A 26,302-nucleotide genomic window follows, 5' to 3' on the forward strand; every position below is an offset into this window, starting at 1 on the left:
GGTGTTTTTGAACATTAAATGGGTGGCTGAGTCCCGCCACCATTCACAGAACAAGAATGTGCAGAATAATTTGTAAAAAAAATAAATAAATAAAAGAAAGACAGCAGGACCTGAGACAACGGTTTTATTTTGCATTATCAAAGGCTTTCTACACAGAGGTCACTTTTGAAAACTGCTCCAATCATACTGAAAACTAACCATATTATTTGAACAGCTTGGACTTCCGGCAAGGACGGTCGAATTCCTCCCCTCTCCTCTCCTCCTTCTGCTCTCTATCTCTGCTTCCGACCTTCAAAGTCCAGCTTCCACCAGACTGTGAATTCTTCAAATTATGATTTGGATTAACATGGAATTGATCAGCTGGTCTCTCAACGCCATTGACACCATTTGTTTTCGACAAGGAGATCAGGGTTTGGGGACCCTGCGTGCCCTGATGGAACCTACCCAGCGGGCTTTGCTCTCGACACCTGAGAGAATGTAGTGTGACATGTGGCTCCACTCTCTGTGGAAGACGTTGAGGATTCATCGTATTCGCTTTATGGTGGGAGGTTTGGTGCTGATTGGTTTTGTGCGCTGCCCTGATCCACAGGAATATTAGCAAGACGGCTGCTTCCAGAATTTTGTCCCCTCATCAGTCCGTCATAATTAATGAGTTGGGCAATGCTGTATAATCTCAGACTGCGTGAACTTTTGAACTCAAACGCAAAATGGATTGAATCTCAGAGCAAATCACTGCATTGCAAAGGAATTGTACTGCTGAGGACCACAGAATATTCTTCATAAATATGGACTCTCGACGGTCAGGGGTGCAGTAAATAGAATTCTGTATCTCTCCGCCAAACATCAACATGGCAGCCTTATCGGCTCCTGAAGGCCAAATTCCCTGCTCTTCCCCCAGAAGGATCTACTGCCTTGGTGAAGGAATTTGCCCCCCCTTCTCATCTAACCCCCCCCCCCCAGCCTGCTGTTGCCTAGCAACATCAGACTTTACACACACACGGACAGAAATTGACAGAAATTTAAATCATCTGCACACAACGCATGTCTCCCTCCCTCCATCCCTACTACCCCCCCGTCTCTCTACTCCCCCCACCCTGGCTTCCTCCTTGCTACCTCGAAGGCAGCGCGGTTGTTTACTGCTGCAGCCTTCAACCCCCAGGCTGGGCGGCGCGGGCCCCTCCTGCTGCGGCCTTCACCCACTTTGCCTCAATTCAGAAGATGGACTACTTCAAGTTCAGTGCACATAAACAATGTCAAATGTATGTGTTGTCTTTAATTTTGATGTGTGCCATTATTACGGTAAACAAGTAGTAATTGTGGATTAATTGCTGTAACTTGTCTGAGGTAATTGGAGTGTAAACGTAATTGCCCTTTTTTGGGATCAATAAAGTTGTCTGAAGTCTGATCATAAATATTCCAAAGAGGTATAGTTTGGACTAATTATGATTGAATGTTATGGAATTATGGCGTAAAAACAGCAAGAATACATATTGTACAGGGGTCAAAAGTTAAAGCTTTTCCAGTTTGGAAAAAAGTGATCAAAATTACTGCTTGAGCAAATTGGATGTATAAATGGATTAGTTTTGACCGTGTTGAATTTTTGGTCTCCAACGTAAAGGTCGAAGAAGGTCAACATCCATTTATGACGTGACATATGCTACACAGTTTTTTGATAAGTAAGCTTGACACATGGTGCAAACTAATCCTTTTTAAAACCCTATCAACTCAACCATATTTGCATCACTTTTTACCAAAACTGGAGCATTTTAAATGTTGGCGCCTGTGTAATACTTCATTAATTCCAACCTGACTACAACAACCACCCTGGGATGGCCACCATACATTTCCGCCCTGATGTTTGCAGAGGTCCAGGAAATGCATTCTTCAGAGTGCAGTGATGTCATTTATGGTGTTTTAGTGACATCATCATGACATCACTGGAACGATTTAATCTAAAATGAACAGCTGATGGATACAAGCATCAGATTGCCCCTCTTGCCCTCCTGGTTGCGGAGATATCAGGGGAAAATGTGTCTTTTCAGGGTACATCTTTGAGAACCTCGACCTTTGACCTATCTGCTGCAGAAGTTAATTACATAGAGACTCTCATCTCAGTGGGAAGCTAGAACCATAAAAATATCCATTTTTTTCTGGAATGAATCAGCAAATTGTTTAAGCATGAATGCCCACAAGTTTCCAGTTCAATTTCATTTCATTAAATTTTATGATAAACGTCGCATTTTTCAGTCAAAATTGCATTATTATTGCACAATAATATATACATATACATATACATACATATACATATACATATATATATACATACATATACATATATATATACATACATATACATATATATATACATACATATACATATATATATACATACATATACATATATATATATATATATATATACATATATATATACATACATATACATATATATATATACATATACATATATATATACATACATATACATATATATATATATATATATATATATATACATATATATATATCACTGTTCAGGAAACAAGGACAAACAATCACACTTTCAGACAGATTTTTTTCATAACACAACTGAAAATTCACAGTTTGGATTTGTGGTTTGTGTAAATTACCTGCAAAAGTTTTTCTGCATTCAGCATTTCCCAGAACTGAAAGAACAGGAGCAGGAAGGACTCATTTAAATGTTGGTAATTTTCAGTCACTCAGTCTCTCTGCGGGTTGGTGGCCATACAGTGCGTCATCCACCCTGGAGCTCAGCACAAGGTGTGGAAACGTCTCACTGGACAAACTGTGGTGCCACATCAGTGCAAACAGTGAACAAATATGTTAATCAGGAGCTGAAGAGGATATAAATATTCTGACTGGAGTTGAAGGCATCAGTCTGTCGACGGCAAACTAAAGGTGAGTGAAACATTTTATCTTCATACCAGCACAGACTCAACAACATTCATGATGAGATGCTCACAGACTATTTCTAATTACATTTTTCCTCTTTATAAATGATCTTTTAGACAATGAAGTTCTACGTTGTGTTCGTGCTCTTTGCTTTTCTGGCTGTGACCAAAGCAGCACCAGTAGAAGGTAAAGTGAAAAATGTCACATGTGTCGTATGAGTTAATGAACTCACAGAAAAATGTTATTAGCTAATTAAAAAAATAAATAAATAAATAAAAACACTGCCATTTTTACTATCAGTGTTTCCAAAGCTGTGAGTCAACAATCGGCTCCTCTGACTTAAATAACTTCCAATACACTGCTTATGTTAGTATCAGCACACACTATGGTGCGCACATGTGCTACACTGAGTTTTTGACCCTTGTTAAACTTGCTTGAAGGGAAACATTGTGATATAAAGTGAAATATATATTATATATATATATATATATATATATATATATATAGGGTTAGGGTTAGTATATTATATTATAATAATATTATTATTATATATATATATATATATATATATATATATATATATATATATATATTATATATATATATAGGGTTAGGATTAGTATATTATATTATAATAATATTATTATTATATTATATATATATATATATATATATATATATATATATAGTGACATGCCTGTGGCTCAGAGGACAGTGACAAGGAGGAGACACAAACGAGAGGATTAGAAAAATATAAGTATTTATTTACAATAGTTTAAGTCAATAAGTTAAAAGGTGCAAAATGTGCAGCTGTGTAAAAAGGCGCTCTGTTACCGGTCGGCGCAGCGAGACGTCCTAGAGAGAGGGAGAGAACAAAATGAATTAGTTGGGCCCACTTAAATAAGAGACAGGGACACCGGGCCCAGGTGCCCCTGATTATGGGCCCGCCCCGCTACAGAATGGCGCGGACCGTCTCACACACACACAGACACACACACACACACACACACACATATATGTGTGTGTGTGTGTGTGTGTGTATATATATATATACTTTTTTTCCTCTTCAAGAAGCATTTTGAAAGGTGCGACACTTCTCCAACTGTTCTATATCAATAACTGTTTGGATTAAAGAGCTTTGAAAGCAAATGTTAACTGTTTCTGATCTGGCATTAAACAGCTCTCAACCAATCACAAACTGATTTGATACAATTAAACAAAATATCAATGGCTTTTGTTCAAAATGTTTATTTTAAAGCTACTTGGATTTTGAGTAAGGTTAATGTGAGAATTTTACAATTTTATGGTCTTACTTAATTGTAAACAATTGAAATGTGAACAATATATTCATAATTAAAGATTAATAATTGTCTTTGTGGTTTCCACAGATTTGGTTACAGTGGAGGCTGTTACTGATGATGATCCCTCACCTGCAAAATTTCTAATTGAAGACCCACTTTAAATACAAAGAACCAGTTAGAGAAGAGGACGAGACACATGAGGAACATGTTGAAGAAGCTCCACCAAGTCCTGAAAATGAGGTAGTTAGCATTGAAGGAGAAGATGACCAAGCAAAACATGAACCTGAAGATGAGGGGACACCTGACGATGCTGAAGATGAGGGGAGACCAGACGATGCCGAAGATGAGGGGAGACCAGACGATGCCGAAGATGAGGGGAGACCAGACGATGTCGAAGATGAGGGGAGACCAGACGATGCCAAAGATGAGGAGATACCCGACAAACATGACAATGAGGAAAATGATGAGTCTGAAGAAGACGAGAAGGCTGAAGATCAATAAGCTCCCTGCAGACATCCTGCCTGTAGGTCACATCCATAAGTTGTTGTATTTTAGAATCATGGTGTTTGTTCCATGAGGTCTCACAGAGACAACGAGGCTAGTTAGAACTTATTCCAGTCCAAAGTGTTGATGGCTGTTTGTTTGTGGCTCCATGTTCATGTGTGTCTCTGCAGATCTTCATCGTTGTTCTGAAATCACCATGAAGCCTCAAAGACCAGAGACCAATTCCAGTCTGATCATCAACACTCTGACCATCATCATCATCAACAAACAGCAAACATCTGAGAGGAAGGAGATCATGTCAGAGTCTGTGACAACATGAAATAAAATGTTTGTGTCTTCATCAGCGCTCCACTTTTTGGTGTCTTTATCAGAAAGAAGAAAACAACCACTGACAACAATAAAAACACAACTGATATACAGTTCAGTCAACAAAGTTTTTAATTACCTGTCATTAATAATATAAGTGATGTAATCTGATACTTCCTGTTGCTTTTACCCAGAAAATGTCACATTTATGCTGTCACTGATAAGAGAAGAACAGAGAACAATTTTATGAACTTTTAAACTCTGCTGCTGTTCTCCTTTTCTACAAAAAGACAAATGGAAAATTTCCACACATTGAAAGCATTTTTTTCCTCATTAGTTTGAGTCCCAGCCAGCGGAGTGGGAGGTGGGTCAGTTTCTGTGCCCCATAACTTTGATCAGTGATCTTCTTGTGGGTTTAGGTGATATACGTGTTGTCTTTGTGTTTAAACAGGGTGACTCCACCCTCGCAAAAAAAAAAAAAAACCCAGAACCCATAAAAATGGTAACAAATCCTACAAAGGTCTTTTCTAAGGACAACTGCTCCAATCATCTTCCTCAACATGTCTTGGTCAACCAAAGAAAATACATTTTTCCTGGAGGTTAATTTCACCAACAAATCAAACCATTTGGAGCACAATTTTGAAAGAAAATGACTTTCATGCAAAGCGACCAAGATAACTGACAAGATAATGACCTTTGTAGGAATTATTACAGGACATATTTTATTTATATTTAATTTAATTTAAGATATAGCATGACTTGCATCAATATTTAGTCAGTTAAACACAATTAATTCTCCCCCTAGTTTGGTACAGTTTAAGTCAATGAATAATAGTTGGTGCTTTTTCTGTTGTCTAAAAACATAGAAATTAGATTTTTTGTTGTTGTTGTTTAGTTTTTTGCATTTACACAAACCCTTGGCTTCTCCCTCGTTTCACTCGGGGTCACTACAGCAGGCGTTGGCTTTTTCCACCACACGTGTCCAGACGTATCACTGTGTTTATTTTATTACAAGTATTGAACATTTCCTGGAGCACTGATAAGTAGTGTTAAAGATCAACAGTGTACAGACAGATTATTATTTCCCCGGACTGAAAACAAGGACCAGAACAGACCTGGTTGAATGTCTTCAGGCACCCTGTGTAAGGTACATACAGCATGTCATACATACATTTTGGAACAAAGTTAAATATTTGGAAGCGTTTCATTGGATGAACTCTGCAGTCGGCTTCAGTACAAATGCTGAAAACAATATGTAAATCAGGACCTGAAGAGTTTGTATTTGGTGAATAAGTCAGTCAGAGTGGAGCTCGTTCCTGCAGAAGGCATCAATCTGTTGACTGTGTTTTTACCTGAAGACGATGTCACATAAAAGGTGAGTGCAACATTTTAACTTGGACGCAAATCCAACGAGATGATGAGGGGCCTACAGGCACATTTTTATATTTTCCCCATCTTTATATTTTTCAGAAAATGAAATTCTGTGCTGTGTTTCTGCTCTTTGGCCTTCTGGCTCTGAGTGATGGAGCTCCAGCACAAAATCACGCCAACAAAGACGACGGTAATTACATTCTGATTGTTGTGTCGACAACAAACTATCAACACAAACTTGTGTCCGCTCATCTCGTCCTTATATTAACACATTTTTGTGTTTTGACCTGAAGGGCTTCTGGTTGGTTTTAACACTCTTAGTGCACTTGTTTTCAAAACAGAAGGTTCCTGGTTCAAGACCACCCGGTGCCTGTTCTCCAGGTAATGTGGTGTTGCATCAGCAAGGCTATCCGGTGTAAAACTTGTGCCAAATCAACATGCAGATCTGTTGTGACGACCCCAAGCAAACGGGGAGAAGCTGAAAGAACTTCAATTTTTCTAATATTAAATATTAGAAAAATTGAAGGGGGCTGCGTGGTTTTTAGCTGCAGCAGGTAACCGTTTCCCCCCAAGCTGCCAGCGGCTACACACACTCACATCGCCTCATTTGGAAAACGGACTGTTTCAAGTTTAGTGCACATAACAATGTCAAATGTATATGTGTTGTCTTAATTCTGATGTGTGCCATTATTACGGTAAACAAGTAATAATTGTGGATTAATTGCTGTTTGTCTGTGGAATGTGAGTGTGGAAATCTCGTTGTTGTAATGACAATGATAATAAAGCTATCCATCCATCCATATTTGCAAGTTTTAAATTACAACAGTTATCAAAACAGCTGAGATGAGATTTTATATGCTACCGGCTTTAAGCGGCACTTTATCACCACAAACATTTATAAAAGAAATACTGTGTAAAAGCAGTGTTTATCTCCATGAGATATGTCAGAGAAATAACCATGACTCCATAAACGATCTGGAGATCTTCTAGTTTGATTTTAAATGGTCAACACTGATCACAATGTGGCTTTTCTATAAAATTTGGCCAAACTAAAAATATTAAAGTGTATTCTCATGAAATCAGATAATCTTAAAATTAAAAATCTGTCATTTTTGGAGTATTTGGGCAAAACAAATCATTTAAAGAGTTTTTCTTGGACTTGCACAGTGGACTGTTTTCCAGAACAAATACACACACAAAAAAAAAAAAAGCACACACATCGCCATCAAGACCACACACGTTCCGGCTCGAAGACATTATCCATCTGTGCACCATATCTCACTAACATCCTCTCACAGGTTTTTGAGGTACATGTAGCTATGTGCCAAACATTCATCTGGATCTCAGTTCCACAATATACTCCAGATCACCACCAAAACTTACTCCCTTATTTTCATGGGCCGTTATCACTGAAATCTGTTCATTACTTTTTGAGTTATCCTACTAAAAGTCAAACAATCAGATAAACAACGGCAGAAGTAATAACTGTCAATAATAATTTGTCCTCAGACTAATTTTATATTCTGGACATTTCATGCAATTATTTAAAATGTAGAAATTTGGAATATTAGTGATTAATTGTCGTTATTAATTCATGATGCAGTACCTGTTCTTATGTCTTCCACAGACTTTGTTTCTGTCCAGCCTGCACCTGATGATGATCCCAGACCTGCACAGTTTCAGACTGAAGACCCCAATGAATACGAGCCATCAGCTGAAGTAAAGGAGGAGTCACATGAGGAACATGCTGGAGAAGCTCCACTAAATCCTTCAAAGGAGATGATCCATGCTGAAGGAGAAGAAGACACCCCACCTGGTGGTCATTGCTATTATTATTATTATTATCCTCAGCAGCAGCATCATCTAGACCATCATTGTCATTGTCATCATCATCATCAACATCACCATCATCATCCAGGATCATCATTATCATCATCACCATCATCATCCAGACCATCACTGTCATTGTCATGACCATCACCTTCATCCAGACCATCATTGTCGTCATTGTCATCACCATCATCATCACCATCACCATCCAGAAAATCATTGTCTTCATCATCACCATCATCATCCAGACCATCATTATCATAATCATTATCTAGACAATCATCACCATCACCATCCAGACAATCATTGTCATCATCATCATCACCGTCATCATTGTCACCATCATCATCCAGACCATCATTATCACAATCATTATCCAGACCATCATCATCATCACCATCATTATCATCATCATCCAGACCATCTTTGTCATCACCATCATCATCATCATCATCACCATCATCATTGTCACCACCATCATCATCCAGACCATCATTATCACAATCATTATCCAGACCATCTTTGTCATCACCATCATAATCATCGTCATCACCACCATCATCATCCAGACAATCATTGTCATCATCATCATCATCATCATCACCGTCATCATTGTCACCATCATCATCCAGACCATCATTATCACAATCATTATCCAGACCATCATCATCATCGTCATCACCACCATCATCATCCAGACAATCATTGTCACCATCATCATCCAGACCTTTATTGTTATCATCATCACCATCATCATCCAGACAATCATTCTTATCATCACCATCATCATCCAGACAATCATTGTCATCACCATCATCATCCAGACAATCATTGTCATCACCATCATCCAGATCATCAGTGCCGTCATCATCCAGATCATCACCACCATCATCATCCAGATCATCATCACCATCATCATCCAGACAATCATCATCATCATCATCCAGACCATCATTATCACAATCATTATCCAGACCATCATCATCATCGTCATCACCACCATCATCATCCAGAAAATCATTGTCACCATCATCATCCAGACCTTTATTGTTATCATCGTCACCATCATCATCCAGACAATCATTCTTATCATCACCATCATCATCCAGACAATCATTGTCATCACCATCATCATCCAGACAATCATTGTCATCACCATCATCCAGATCATCAGTGCCGTCATCATCCAGATCATCATCACCATCATCATCCAGATCATCATCACCATCATCATCCAGATCATCATCACCATCATCATCATCATCATCATCACCGTCATCATTGTCACCATCATCATCCAGACCATCATTATCACAATCATTATCCAGACCATCATCATCATCGTCATCACCACCATCATCATCCAGAAAATCATTGTCACCATCATCATCCAGACCTTTATTGTTATCATCATCACCATCATCATCCAGACAATCATTCTTATCATCACCATCATCATCCAGACAATCATTGTCATCACCATCATCATCCAGACAATCATTGTCATCACCATCATCCAGATCATCATCGCCATCATCATCATCCAGATCATCAGTGCCGTCATCATCCAGATCATCATCACCATCATCATCCAGATCATCATCACCATCATCATCCAGACAATCATTGTCATCACCATCATCCAGATCATCATCGCCATCATCATCATCCAGATCATCAGTCCCATCGTCATCATCCAGATCATCAGTGCCATCGTCATCATCACCATCATCATCCAGACCATCTTTGTCATCACCATCATAATCATCATCATCACCACCACCATCACCATCCAGACCATCTTTGTCATCACCATCATAATCATCATCATCACCACCACCATCACCATCCAGACAATCATTGTCATCATCATCATCATCATCATCCAGACCATCATTATCATCATCACCATCATCATCCAGACCATCACTGTTATCATCATTACCATCATCATCCAGACAATCATTGTCATTACCATCATCCAGATCATCATCGCCATCATCATCATTATCATCACCATCATCATCACCATCATCATCATCATCACCATAATCCAAACCATCATTGTCGTCATTATCATCATCATTACCATCATTGCCATCATCATCATCACCATGATCCAGACCATCATTATCGTCACCATCCAGACAATCATTGTCATCATCATCATCATCATCCAGACCATCATTGTTATCATCATCACCATCATCATCCAGACCATCATTGTTATCATCATCACCATCATCATCCAGACAATCATTGTCATCACCATCATCCAGATCATCATCACCATCATCATCATCATCCAGAACATCAGTGCCATCATCATCATTATCATCACCATCATCATCATCATCATAATCCAAACCATCATTGTCGTCATTATCATCATCATTACCATCATTGTCCAGACCATCATTGCCATCATCATCATCACCATGATCCAGACCATCATTGTTAGCGTCATCACCATCCAGACAATCGTTGTCGTCATCATCATCACCATCAACATCCAGACCATCATTGTCATCACCATCATCATCCAGATCATTGCCATCATCACCATCTTCATTATCATAGTCATCATCACCACAGCTGCTCCAAAAACAGCACATCAACACAAAACATCTGAGAGGAACGAGATCATGTGACAGCATGAAATAAAATGTCTCTCGACTGTTTTGTGTATCTGTCAGAAAGAGCTGGAGCGCTCCATGTGGAATATTAAAGAAAAAATAAAAAATCTCATTTTGTACCAGTTTTCTCACTTTGAGCTTAATTTTAATTGACACAGTTCTGTTGTGTGGCCGCTGAAGAGGAGGTACTACTGCTGGCCCACCACCACCAGATGGCGCCCTCTTGGAGTGCGGGCTTCAAGCACGAGGGGGCGCCGGAGCCACTGGGAGTGACAGCTGTCACTCTTCATCAGCACCAGCTGTCACTCAGCCACTCATCACCATCTCCATAAAGGCCAGACTGCGACTCCACCTCCTCGCCGAGAATCAACTACCAATCAGGTAATTTCTCTGCTGACTCAAAACATGAGTAATAATCTGAACTTCCTTTGCAGCCGTTTTCCCTGTGGTGTGTCCTTATCTGTGGGATTGGCGTTGGTGTGATCAGCGACGGCTTCGCTTCACACCCCAACCAGATAAGTGGTTAGACAGGAGCTGCACGAGTGTGTGATTGGAGGTGGAGGTTTTCCCTCCTTACTGAATACAGACTGTGGGATTACTGAGTGTGCGACTTCACACTCATCTGGACTGTCTCTGTTCTCTGCCAGCAGTACCGGGTCTGACTGCTGAAGACAGCGGCCACCTGGGTCGCAGGGCTTGGCGGCTCCGGTGTTCTTCAGCTCCGTTGGCAGTGGAAGCTGTGTGGATCCGGCGTTCTCTCCTCGCCAGGCGTCTTCTATCGTCGAGCCTGCCCACACGTCACCTGGTGTATGATTGACAGTCACTATATTGTTATTGTCTGTACGTCGTTGTGTGATTCACAACATTAAATTGTTACTTTTGGCTTATCCATTGTCCGTTCATTAACGCCCCGTTGTGGGTCCGTGTCATGACACTTTCACAACAAGTTCATGTTAGTTTAAAAAAGCTAAATAATGAGCATCTTAACATTTGTTACCCCCAAAAATTCATTCATGCATCATGTTATTACATATGAAACTTACACATTAACATCGAAATTCAGTTATTTGAAAAACATGATAAGGTTCAAAACTCCTGAATCAACCGTTTTAATCCTGATCTGCACCAGAATATTCCAGCCCATGTCCACACGATTCTACATGTCTCATAAAAATGAACTCCATCATGTTTGAGTCATTCAGCAAACAGCCGCCTGAACCCACTCGTAGGTCTCTTTGATGAACGGCGCAGTGGTGGAGAGTAAATACAGTGACTCAAGTACTGCACTAAAGTACATATTTGAGGTACATACACGTATAGTTTGCTTGAGTGTTTATATTTCCTCTTACTTTAAATGTGGACTTGGCTCCATCTCGGAGGCAGTAACTCTACTCTGTTATGACCAACTGATTTACTTACATTACCTGAGCTTCCGGAACATAAGTCGCTGTTTTATTCTTTAGTTTTTTTTTATTAGGTGTGGAGGTGCTGTGACTGTCCTGTCCAGGATGTACCCCGCCTTGCACTCTGTGACTGTTGGGATAAGCTCCAGCCCCCGTGACCCTTAATTGGACTAAGCGGTTGAAGATGAGTGAGTAATAAAAGAATAAAGACCAATAATAAAAAGTACACAACAACAATGTACAAAAATGGCAAATTAAAGAGCACATAATACAGAAAGAAAGGTGTGACAAACACTTCAATCTGACCAACACCCCAGTGTGACAAACACTCCAGAGTGACTAACACTCCAATCTGACTAACACCCCGGTGTCACAAACACTCCAGTGTGACTAACACTCCAATCTGACTAACACCCCGGTGTGACTAACACTCCAATCTGACTAACACCCCGGTGTGACTACACTCCAATCTGACTAGCACCCTGGTGTGACAAACACTCCAATCTGGCTAACACCCCGGTGTGACTAACACTGCATTCTGACTAACACCTTGGTGTGACTAACACTCCAGTCTGACTAACACTCCAGTGTGACTAACACTCCAGTGTGACTAACACTCTGGTGTGACTAACACCCCGGTGTGACTAACACCCCGGTGTGACTAACACTCCAATCTGACTAGCACCCCGGTGTGACAAACACTCCAATCTGGCTAACACCCTGGTGTGACTAACACTGCATTCTGACTAACACCTTGGTGTGACTAACACTCCAGTGCGACTAAGACCCCGGTGTGATGAACACTCCAATCTGACTAACACTCCAGTGCGACTAAGACCCCGGTGTGAGGACCACTCCAATCTGAGTAACACCCCGGTGTGACTAACACTCCAATCTGACTAACACCCTGGTGTGACTAACACTCCAGTGCGACTAAGACCCCAGTGTGATGAACACTCCAATCTGACTAACACTCTAGTGCGACTAACACTCCAGTGTGACTAAGACCCCGGTGTGATGAACACTCCAATCTGACTAACACCCCGGTGTGATGAACACTCCAATCTGACTAACATCCCGGTGTGACAAACACTCCATTTTGACTAACACCTTGTTGTGACGAACATTCCAATCTGACTAACACTCCAGTGTGAGTAACACTCCAGTCTGACTAACACCCTGGTGTGATGAACACTCCAATCTGACTAACACCCTGGTGTGACAAACACTCCAATCTGGCTAACAGCCCGGTGTGACTAACACTCCATTCTGACTAACACCTTGGTGTGACAAACACTCCAATCTGGGTAACACCCTGGTGTGACAAACACTCCAGTGTGACTAACACTCCAATCTGACTAACACCCCGGTGTGACTAACACTCCAGTGTGACTAACACCCCGGTGTGACTAACACTCCAATCTGGCTAACACCCCGGTGTGACAACACTCTAGTGTGACTAACACCCCGGTGTGACAAACACTCCAGTGTGACTAACACTCCAATCTGACTAACACTCCAGTGTGACTAACACCCCGGTGTGACTAACACTCCAGTGTGACTAACACCCCGGTGTGACAAACACTCCAGTGTGACTAACACTCCAATCTGACTAACACTCCAGTATGACTAACACCCCGGTGTGACTAACACTCCAATCTGACTAACACCCCGGTGTGACAAGCACTCCATTCTGACTAACACCTTGGTGTGACAACACTCTAGTGTGACTAACACCCCGGTGTGACAAACACTCCAGTGTGACTAACACTCCAATCTGACTAACACTCCAGTATGACTAACACCCCGGTGTGACTAACACTCCAATCTGACTAACACCCCGGTGTGACAAGCACTCCATTCTGACTAACACCTTGGTGTGACAAACACTCCAGTGTGACTAACACCCCGGTGTGACTAACACTCCAGTGTGACTAACACTCCAGTGTGACTAACACCCCAGTGTGACTAACACTCCAATCTGACTAGCACCCTGGTGTGACAAACACTCCAATCTGGCTAACACCCCGGTGGGACTAACACTGCATTCTGACTAACACCTTGGTGTGACAAACACTCCAGTGTGACTAACACCCCGGTGTGACTAACACTCCAATCTGACTAACACCCCGGTGTGACTAACACTCCAATCTGACTAACACCCCGGTGTGATGAACACTCCAATGTGACTAACACCCTGTTGTGACTAACACTCCAGTGCGACTAAGACCCCGGTGTGATGAACACTCCAATCTGACTAACACCCCGGTGTGACTAACACTCCAATCTGACTAACACCCCGGTGTGACTAACACTCCAATCTGACTAGCACCCTGGTGTGACAAACACTCCAATCTGACTAACACCTTGGTGTGACAAACACTCCATTTTGACTAACACCTTGGTGTGACGAACACTCCAATCTGACTAACACTCCAGTGTGTTAGTCCCCAACTTGGGGATTCAGGACCTTCCCCAAGGGTCTTTGGTGATTTTCCGGTCAGACTGGGATTTGAACTGAGGATCCTCTGGTCTCAAGCCCAACGCTTAACCACTAGACCATCACCTCCACATAGGTCGGTATTCTTAGTGTTGGAGTTATCGTGTCTGAAAAGAAAAATTCCACACAAACACAGTGTTTGTGTGGAATTTTTCTTCTTTCTTTTCTTTTCCTGAATCTCCAAGTTGCTCCCAATGTGTAGTGAACATCTTGGTATGGCAGCACCCTGACATCGGTGTGTGAGTGTGAATGGGTGAATGTGAGGTGTAATTGTAAAGCGCTTTGAGCATATGATGCAGATGGAAAAGTGTTATATAAATGCAGTCCATTTACCTACAACCTCTTATTTAACGTGTCACATGTTGGTATCTCAGAGATGATGTGATTCACTTTGGATCAATACAGGTATTGGTTGACATGTTACTGAAGTCTTGACCTAGATTTTGACACATTAGTGAGTGGATCATTATACCTGGTTATAACAGGAGCAACAGCTCAATATGTCAGAAAAAAATGTCACATGATACACGAAATCTGTCAATAAGACTGGTCAGTACCAGTCAGACAGGATCAACTGCAAACTACACACACACCAGAACATCACACGGACCCACACGGGAGACAGACATGACTACACATGCGTCAACATCAGAGACAAATAAATGCACAGACATAACAACCGGACACACCCAAAACAGTAACAGAACCAAAATATGAATCCAAGTACAAGATACAATAACCCAACGGAGAACTTAAACATGAATAAACAACAAAACGAACACCAAATGAGGCAAACAACAATCACACTACAAAAAGCACTAAACAATATCCAAAAACAAAGTCCAGGAACGTACAAACAAAATCAGCGTGGAAATCAATCACGAACGGAGTGCAATCCAGAAGACACGGGAAACCCAACACGGTGGACAACACACAGAGAGAGGACTGATCACACGGACGCAGGAGAGACACAACCACCAGGAGGACACACACACAGGAACCTTGTCATTTCTAATTAAATAATTATGAAGTAATTTAGAATGTGTATTTTCATATGTAATTAAAGATCATGACTTTATTTTCATATGTGACAAAAAATACATGTGAAAATATTCATTTTTCATACTTATCCTCAAATTTAATGTTTTTTTTTACTCATCTCACATAAAATGAAATAGTTGCACATGAAAATGTTCATTATTTTACACTTTGTTTCCTCAGAATTAATGATTTTTTTCACTCAAACATGAGTTTGTGTCACATAAAATGAAGTTGTATTTTTATTTTTGTCAGTGGTTGTTTTCTTCTTTCTGATAAAGACACAAAAAGTGGAGCGCTGATGAAGAGAAACGTTTTATTTCATGTTGTCACAGACTTTGACATGATCTCCTTCCTCTCAGACGTTTGCTGTTTGTTGATGATGATGATGGTCAGAGCGCTGATGAAGATCAGACCTGAGATGGAATCGGTCTCTGGTCTTTGAGGCTTCATGGTGGTTTCAGAACAACGATGAAGAGCTGCAGAGACACACATGAACATGGAGCCACAAACAAAACCATCAACACTTTGGACTGGATTTGGTTCTAATCAGCCTCGTTGTCTCCGTGAGACCTCATGGAACAAACACCATGATTCTAAAATACAACAACTTATGGATGTGACCTACAGGCAGGATGTCTGCAGGGAGCTTATTGATCTTCAGATTCCTCCTCTTCTCAAACTGATTCTTTGGAATCATCGCGGTCTTCAATCAGAAATTTTGCAGGTGAGGGATCATCATCAGGAGCAGCCTCCACTGTAACCAAATCTGTGGAAACCACAAAGACAATTATTTATCTTAAATTATCAATATATTGTTTCACATTTTAATTGTTTAAAATTAATTAATTCTCACATTAACATTCCTCAAAATCCAAGTTGCACCTGTCAAAAAATGCCTCTTGAAGAGAAAAACTGTTTTCCAGATAAGTTCTTTTTTATATGTGGAATTCTCTTTTTATCAGTGTCTCCCTGTAAGTGAATTTAACAAGGGTCAAAAACTCAGTGGAGCACTTGTGCACACCACAGTGTGTGCTGATACTTAATATAAGGACTTTAAAATTACAAAAAACAAGTAACATGAACAAATAAATTTGCTAAGAACAATGTATTGGACATTATTTGTGTCAGATGAACAGATTATTGACCCACAGCTTTGGGAACACAGTCAACACACGAGTCTGTCAGATTTTTTTCTTTTAGAAATCTGTTCTTTAATTTGGGATATTTTTTTTTTTTTTGAGCATTGTTATTCTATACTTTTATTCCTGGATTTTCTTGTTTCACGCATTGATTCCTGGAAAACCCTCCATAAAAATACAACAACTGAATCAAAGGACAGGGAGGACGGGGCGGGGTGGTGAGGCACCTCTGAGTCAAATTTTCTCAGGGCCTAAGAATGATTTGAAATGGTCCTGGATCTTCTCCTTCAGCTTTGTCATGTTCCTCAGTCATCCTCACCTTCTAACTCTAATGGCTCATCTTCTCCTTCAACATGGTGATGCAGATTGTCGGGACTCCGTGGAGCTTCTTCAGCATGTTCCTCGTGTGTCTCCTCCTCTTCTCTAACTGGTTCTTTGTAATCAACGGGGTCTTCAATCAGAAATTTTGCAGGTGAGGGATCATCATCAGGAGCAGCCTCCACTGTAACCAAATCTGAGGAAACCACAAAGACAATTATTTATCTTTAATTATCAATATTTTTCACATTTTAATTGTTTACAATTAATTAAGACCAAAAAATTGTACATTTCTCACATTAACATAACTCAAAAACCAAGTTGCACCTGTCAGAAAATGGCTGTTTTGGTTGTTGTTGTTTTTTTAGATAGGTTCTTTTTAAAATGTGGTATTGACTTTTTATCACATTGTTTCCCTGTGGGCGAGTTTAGCAAGGGTCAAAAACTCAGTGTTGCACATGTGCACACCACAGTGTGTGTTGGTACTTAACATAAGGACTTTTAAATTAAAAAAAATAAGTATGATGAATAAATAAACATGCAAAGGACAATATATTGGACATCATTTGAGTCAGATGAGCAGATTGTTGACCCTCAGCAGTGGAAACATTAAAAACTGTATAATGTTTTCTTTTTTTATTTCTTTAATTTGGGATTTTTTTGTGCATTATTATTCTTTACTTATATATTATTGGATTGATTTTGTTTAGTGCAATGATTCCTGGGAAAATCCTCCACAAAAATACAACAACTGAATCAAAGTAAAGAGCTGAAAACATTTTTCTGTGAGTTCATTAACTCATATGACACATGTGACATTTTTCACTTTACCTTCTACTGGTGCTGCTTTGGTCACAGCCAGAAAAGCAAAGAGCACGAACACAACGTAGAACTTCATTGTCTAAAAGATCATTTATAAAGAGGAAAAATGTAATTAGAAATAGTCTGTGAGCATCTCATCATGAATGTTGTTGAGTCTGTGCTGGTATGAAGATAAAATGTTTCACTCACCTTTAGTTTGCCGTCGACAGACTGATGCCTTCAACTCCAGTCAGAATATTTATATCCTCTTCAGCTCCTGATTAACATATTTGTTCACTGTTTGCACTGATGTGGCACCACAGTTTGTCCAGTGAGACGTTTCCACACCTTGTGCTGAGCTCCAGGGTGGATGACGCACTGTATGGCCACCAACCCGCAGAGAGACTGAGTGACTGAAAATTACCAACATTTAAATGAGTCCTTCCTGCTCCTGTTCTTTCAGTTCTGGGAAATGCTGAATGCAGAAAAACTTTTGCAGGTAATTTACACAAACCACAAATGCAAACTGTGAATTTTCAATTGTGTTATGAAAAAAATCTGTCTGAAAGTGTGATTGTTTGTCCTTGTTTCCTGAACATGTTGATCCGAGTAAAGTCTGTCAAAAGTAGGAAACAAAGCTGGAAATTATGTGAGTTCATGTCAAAAAATACAACATCGACTGAAAAATGCAAAGTTCATCATAAAATGATATGATGAAAAATTGACACGGATACTCGTGTGCATCAACGCTGAAACAATTAACTGAATAGTTCCAGAAAACAATGTACAATTTTTATGATTCCAGCTTCCCCAATTAACTTTTGCAGCAGATAAGTCAAAGGTCAAGGTCATCAAGATGTAGCCCGAAAAAACACATTTTCTCCTGATATCCAAAGTTTGTATCCATCAGCTGGTTAAGACGTGCTGGATTAAAGTGTTCACAGGATGTTCTAAATGTGTTTTAAACTAGATATGAACTCTTTCTGAACTGGTAGTCAGCGTCTGGATTGACTCTTTCAGGGTATTTGTTCTTTAATTGATTTGAAATTCAATTGACTTAAAAAGGTTAAAATGAATTAGCAGTGACTACATCTGAGATTAACCCATTTAGATGTTTTGTTAAAAACAACAATAAAATCTTGATGTGCAAACCGGTTTTTTAACGGTAGTCATGACAGCTTTGGTGTAGATTTTAAGGCCCCTTTGTTGTGTGTTGGGGGGCTTGGCTGGACACTGTTTTGTGGTTTTTGTGTTTGTTTTCCTTCCCAGGTGGTTTGAGGCTGATCTCTGGGGAGAATGCGCTGCAGAAGAGTCTCTCACCTCTGTCACGGTGATCTGCTGCACCTGTTGCACTCACGTGCGATTCTCTAATCGGGATGATTTACGACACCTGTGACATTCGCGTGCAGTTCTGAGGACTCTCAGCTGATACCAATGAAGAGATGAAGAACTGCATTTAAGTCAGCAGTGATCTGTGCTTAGGGGCCGGAGAATACGACCGTGTGACGATCGTTTGAGGACGCTGAGGGCCGCTCCAGAATCTGACATTGCGCCTGTGAAGGAGGACGAGGGTGAGAGGCAAGCGCTGTCAGCACACGTCAGAGGTGATTATCCTTAAAAGCTTATCTGCGAATATAATGTGGCGTGGTTGCGCAGCTAAATTTAAGTATTGAAGAGAATTGCTCGTTTGCTCCTCGCGGCTGTGGCGTGCGGATTGATAATCCTCCACAAGTTGTGAGCAGCTGTTCTTTTGAATTAAGCCTGAAATCAGTCCTGAACGTGTTGCTGATAAGTGTACCTCTAAATAGTGTTTCTTGATATAAGTACTGAATAACCTCACCTCTGTTCCTCCATCGCAGAGTACAGTCTTGGGAAAAGCCACCTGGGGGGTGTCGGCGGAACTCCTGAGTCCAGAACGTTCGGGCTCCGATCCGTTGAGGCGCTGGGAGAGCACGCCACCTCTTCACCCCACCAGACTCATTTATTTTGTATTTTGTGTACAGCACAGTGGGAAGAAAATAAATTTGTTTCTTTTGGAACTGCTTCTGGTTATTTAGTGCTGGGTTCAGTCAGACGCTGGACTGCTCCTCAACCTGCGTCCAGACCATAACACCCTTCACACATAACACAAATGAGGCCGAATGGTGCACGAAGGAGAATTCAAATGGCAGTCGTGAAAAATTGGAGCCGCACTCGAACGCCTCGTACAGCAGTCGGCACAACTATTCGGCCACAGCACATGCACTCCACATTCATGTCGTGCTCGTGCTGGAAAACAAATCGAACTGCCATCTGACCACGGTCGCAACATTCATACACCATGTCGTCCGCAGGTTGGACCATTTGGACAGCAGACGAGGGGCTGCACGAAATCATCGGCCACATCGCACCGAATGAGGAAGAATGGCGCCAAATGGTCATTTGACCCAAACTCCGCCAGAATTAATTACAATTATACCTCACATTCACCCACACACAGTCACACACCGATGTCAGGTTGTTGCCATGCAGGGCGCTCACTACACACCAGGAGCAACTTGGGGATTAAGGACCTTTCCCAAGGACCCTTAGTGATTTTCTGGTCAGGTTGGGGTTTGAACCGAGGATCCTGATGGGAAGGTGTCGTGACATGGACCCACAACAGGGGGCGCTAAGGAACGGACAATGGATAAGCCAACCAGTAACAATTTAATGTTGTGAAAACACACAACGGAATACAGACAGAGATATGGATTGCCAATGATACACCAGGTGACGTGTGGGCAGGCTCAAAGATAGAAGACCTCTGGCGAGAGAAGAGCTGATTCCCACACAGCTTCCACCACCAGCGGGCCTGAAGAACACCGGAGCCGCCAAGTCCCGAGTCCCCAGGTGGCCTCTGCCTTCGGCTGTCGACCCTGGTACTGCTGGCAGAGAACAGAGAAAATCCAGGTGAGTGTGAATCCGCACACTCAGTAGTCCACTCACAGTCAATGTTCTCCAAGGAGGGAGCACCTCCACCTCCAATCACACACTCGTGCAGCTCCTGTGTAACCACTTATCTGCTACGGAGCGTGATGCGAAGTCGTCGCGGTCACGCCCTTCTCCAGCTCCGATAAGAACACCACAGGGCAAGCGGCTGCAAGGAAGAGTTATGTTAGCAGAGAAATTTACCACAGAGAAGGTTACCTCTTGGTTGCTGATTTCTCGGCGGGGAGGTGGAGTTGTAGTCCGGCTTTTATGGTGATGTGGTGAATGAGTGACAGCTGGTGCAGATGATGAATGACAGTTGTCACTCTCCGTTGCTCCGACGCCCTCTCGTGCTTGAAGCCCGCACTCCAAGCAGGGCGCCATCTGGTGGTGGTGGGCCAGCAGTACCGCCTCTTCTGGCGGCCCACACAACAGATCCTCTGGTATCAAGCCCAACACTTAAACACTAGACCCTCACCTCCTGTTCCAACAGCAGTTGCTGGTCACTTAGAAAACGTGGCCAGCAAGAATGTGGTGTGCAGTGCACCACTGTCGAGGTGCGGTCCAAGTGGGGAAAGCTCAAAGGGCGGTCAGTGTGTCTTGTTCCTCGCTGAGCAACATGTATGGCGTGCGAATGTGTCATGCCCTCCAACACCAAGATCCAACATTGCTGAGGTGGGGCTGAAATGGCAAAGGCTCAAACGGCGGCCGGAGTGCAGTGCGATCGCTGTCCAGTGCAGCGCACACGTCTGGACGGCTGTCATGTCCATGATGGAACTGCTGACAGCTGTGGAACACCCATCATGGCATATCCAGCATGTCCCGCTGGAGGTGGAATCACCGGCCTGCAGCGTGCCCACACCACCACAACAGAGATAAAAATAAAAACCCAGCTGCGTGTCACAGCTCTGGGACACCAACCACACAGCAGCCTGTGCTGTACATCCCACTGACAGCCCCCACGGTCAGCTCACAAAAACATCGTCCCATATGACACCATCTGAATGGACAGCCATGTCACGTGACACATGATTGCTGATGATCATGGCCTAAGATACAGCAAAAAAACAAAATAAAAAATAGACAGCTTTGGTGTAGAATTAAAGGTGAACATCATCAGCCAACGTGGGAGATTACTATGGAGGCATAAGGATGAATAGAAGAGGACCAAGAACTGATCCCTGAGGGACACCTTGGGACAGTTGTTGATGCTGATCCAGCGGCTCATCTCCTTCAACAGGATGCCACAGATTTTTAGGGCTTGGTGGAGCTTCTTCAAGAGCTTCTCCTTCAGCTTCATCATATTCCTCCTCATCTTCAGCTTCCTCATGTTCCTCTGCTTCTTCGGGGTTGGGGTTTGAACCGAGGATCCTCTGGTCTCAAGCCCAGCACTTAACCACTAGACCATCACCTCCTCTTCCAACAGCAGTTGCTGGTCACTTAGAAAACATGGCCAACAAGAATGTGGTGTGCAGTGCACCACTGTCGAGGTGCGGTCCAAGTGGGGAAAGCTCAAAGGGCGGTCATTGTGTCTTGTTCCCCGCTGAGCAACACGTATGGCGTGTGAGTGTGTCGTGCCCCCCCCACACACACAAACACTAAGATCCAACATTGTTGAGGTGCGGCGCGGCTGAAGTGGCAAAGGCTCAAACGGCGGCTGGAGTGCAGTGAGATCGCTGTCCAGTGCAGCGCACACGTCTGGATGGCTGTCATGTCCATGATGGAACTGCTGACAGCTGTGGAACACCCATCATGGCATATCACCAGCCCGCAGTGTGCCCACACCACCACAACAGAGATAAAAATAAAAATCCAGCTGCGTGTCACAGCTCTGGGACACCAACCACACAGCAGCCTGTGCTGTACATCCCACTGACAGCCCCCACGGTCAGCTCACAAAAACATCGTCCCATATGAATCCCATATGACACAGTGTCCCACAGCCAGCACACCATCTGAATGGACAGCCACGTCACGTGACATGCGATTGCCGATGATCATGGCCCAAGATACAGCAATAAAACAAAAAATTAAAAATAGACAGCTTTGGTGTAGAATTAAAGGTGAACACCATCAGCCAATGTACGAGATTACTATGGAGGCATAAGGATAAATAGAAGAGGACCAAGAACTGATCCCTGAGGGACACCTTGGATTAGCTGTTGATGCTGATGCAGTAGCTCATCTCCTTCAACAGGATGCCACAGATTTTTAGGGCTTGGTGGAGCTTCTTCAAGATCTTGTCCTTCAGCTTCATCATGTTTCTCCTCATCTTCAGCTTTGTCATGTTCCTCTTTATCTTCAGCTTCATCTTCTTGTCCTTCAACCTTCAGGTGCAGATTTTTAGGATGTCGTGGAGATTCATTGTGTTCCTCCTCATTTTCAGCTTCATCATGTGGCTCTTCATCTTCAGCTTTGTGGAGTTGCTTTTCATCTTCAACTTCCTCATGCTCCTCTGCTTCCTCGCTTTCTAACTCCAGTGGTTCATCATCTTCTCCTTCAATCTTGAGCTTCTGGGTTTCAGAATTTGGTGGAACTTCTTCAACATGTTCTCCATCAACTGGTGATTTGTTTTCAGTGGAGTCTTCAGTCAGAGGTTTAACAGCTGGGGAACAACCATTAGGATGAGCCTGACCCTAACCAGTCAATGCAAGGCACATTTTTTGGAGGAAACCAGGCACCATCCCTACAGTGAAGCATGGTGGTGGCAGCATCATGCTGTGGAGATATTTTTCAGCAGCAGGAACTGGGAGACTAGTCAGGATTGAGGGAAGCTGAATGCAGCAACCTAAAGAGACATTCTGGATGAAAACCTGCTTCAGAGCGCTCTTGACCTCAGACTAGGGCGACGGTTCATCTTTCAGCAGGACAAAGACCCTAAACACACAGCCAAGATATCAAAGGAGTGTCTTCAGGACAACTCTGTGAATGTCCTTGAGTGGCCCAGCCAGAGCCCAGACCTGAATGTGACTGAACATCTCTGGAGAGATCTCAAAATGTCTGTGCACCGACGCTCCACATCCAACCTGATGAGCTTCAGAGGTGCTGCAAAGAGGAATGGACCAAACTCCCCAAAGATAGGTGGACCAAGCTGGTGGCATCATATTCAAGAAGACATGAGGTTGGAACAAAGTATTGAACAAAGGCTGTGAATGCTTATGGACATGTGATTTATTAGTGTTTTATTTTGAATAAATTCGCAACAATAAAAAAAAAAAAAACTTTTTCATGTTGTCAATATGGGGTGTTGTGAGCAGAATGAGGGGAAAACAATTTACTCCATTTTGGAATAAGGCTGTAACATAAAATGTGGAAGGAGTGAAGCGCTATGAATACTTTCTGGATGAACTGCATGCTCGTGAGCTCCTGATTAACATATTGGTTCACTGTTTGTACTGATTTGGCACCAGTTTGTCCAATGAGAAGTTTCCACATCTTGTGCTGCGTTCTAAGGTGTATGACGCATTGTATGGCCACCCACATTTAGAGACATGGTGTGATTGAAACTGAAAACATTTAAACCAGCAACTGTACAGTACTGTTCAGAATAATAGTGCTATGTGACTAAAAAGATTAATCCAGGTTTTGAGTATATTTCTTATTGTTACATGGGAAACAAGGTACCAGTAGATTCAGTAGATTCTCACAAATCCAACAAGACCAAGCATTCATGATATGCACACTCTTAAGGCTATGAAATTGGGATATTAGTAAAAAAAAAAAAGTAGAAAAGGGGATGTTCACAATAAAAGTAGTGTGGCATTCAGTCAGTGAGTTCGTCAATTTTGTGGAACAAACAGGTGTGACTCAGGTGTCCCCTATTTAAGGATGAAGTCAGCACCTGTTGAACATGCTTTTCTCTTTGAAAGCCTGAGGAAAATGGGACGTTCAAGACATTGTTCAGAAGAACAGCGTAGTTTGATTAAAAAGATGACTAGAGAGGGGAAAACTTATATGCAGGTGCAAAACATTATAGGCTGTTCATCTACAATGATCTCCAGTGCTTTAAAATGGACAAAAAACCAGAGACGTGTGAAAGAAAACGGAAAACAATCATCAGAATGGATAGAAGAATAACCAGAATGGCAAAGGCTCACCCATTGATCAGCTCCAGGATGATCAAAGACAGTCTGGAGTTACCTGTAAGTGCTGTGACAGTTAGAAGACACCTGTGTGAAGCTAATTTATTTGCAAGAATCCCCCCCAAAGTCCCTCTGTTAAATAAAAGACATGTGCAGAAGAGGTTACAATTTGCCAAAGAACACATCAACTGGCCTAAAGAGAAATGGAGGAATATTTTGTGGACTGATGAGAGTAAAATTGTTCTTTTTGGGTCCAAGGGCCGCAGACAGTTTGTGAGACGAACCCCAAACTCTGAATTCAAGCCACAGTTCACAGTGAAGACAGTGAAGCATGGTGGTGCAAGCATCATGATATGGGCATGTTTCTCCTACTATGGTGTTGGGCCTATATATCACATACCAGGTATCATGGATCAGTTTGGATATGTCAAAATACTTGAAGAGGTCATGTTGCCTTATGCTGAAGAGGACATGCCCTTGAAATGGGTGTTTCAACAAGACAATGACCCCAAGCACACTAGTAAACCAGCAAAATCTTGGTTCCAAACCAACAAAATTAAAGCCTCGCAGATGTGAAGAAATCATGAAAAACTGTGGTTATACAACTAAATACTAGTTTAGTGATTCACAGGATTGCTAAAAAAGCAGTTTGAACATAATAGTTTTGAGTTTGTAGCATCAACAGCAGATGCTACTATTATTGTGAACACCCCCTTTTCTACTTTTTTTTTTTTTTTTTTTTACTAATATCCCAATTTCATAGTCTTAAGAGTGTGCATATCATGAATGCTTGGTCTTGTTGGATTTGTGAGAATCTACTGAATCTACTGGTACCTTGTTTCCCATGTAACAATAAGAAATATACTCAAAACCTGGATTAATCTTTTTAGTCACATAGTACTACTATTATTCTGAACACTACTGTATGTTTTGTTTTTGTTTAAGAAACTGATTGGGCGTAAACATATTTCTTTATCTGTACCAAACACTACTAATCAATACTGGATGAACTGTACAATCTGATGGATTATAATCCATCTTGTTTACTAAGACTACAATTTGAATCCAGTGAATACAGACAATCAGATACCAGGTTTTTTTTTCTGTGTCGAGTGGTGCATGATGACGCCACCTGCAGGCTGCAAAAGCAGCACAAAATTCTGCATCTGGATTGTCACTCATTCACAACTAGACGAGCTGCTCATTGT

General features: G+C 41.8%; 2 long non-coding RNA genes across 2 annotated transcripts; one reads left to right on the forward strand and one right to left on the reverse strand.

Annotated features, from left to right (window-relative positions):
- Nucleotides 1-2,863: 2,863 nt before the first annotated feature.
- LOC117505325 lies at nt 2,864-4,377 on the forward strand. Its single transcript, XR_004559069.1, has 3 exons — nt 2,864-2,919; nt 3,030-3,099; nt 4,302-4,377. It is a non-coding gene; the product is annotated as an uncharacterized LOC117505325 (long non-coding RNA).
- A 502-nt stretch (nt 4,378-4,879) lies between these two features.
- Nucleotides 4,880-14,833, reverse strand: LOC117505327. The gene is made up of 3 exons (XR_004559071.1): nt 14,720-14,833; nt 12,265-12,267; nt 4,880-4,890 (listed from the first exon to the last, which is right to left on the reverse strand). It is a non-coding gene; the product is annotated as an uncharacterized LOC117505327 (long non-coding RNA).
- Between the last annotated feature and the right edge of the window lie 11,469 nt (nt 14,834-26,302).

The sequence above is a fragment of the Thalassophryne amazonica genome, chromosome 23 (genome assembly GCF_902500255.1).
Source record: "Thalassophryne amazonica chromosome 23, fThaAma1.1, whole genome shotgun sequence".
Classification (NCBI taxonomy): Eukaryota; Metazoa; Chordata; class Actinopteri; order Batrachoidiformes; family Batrachoididae; genus Thalassophryne; species Thalassophryne amazonica.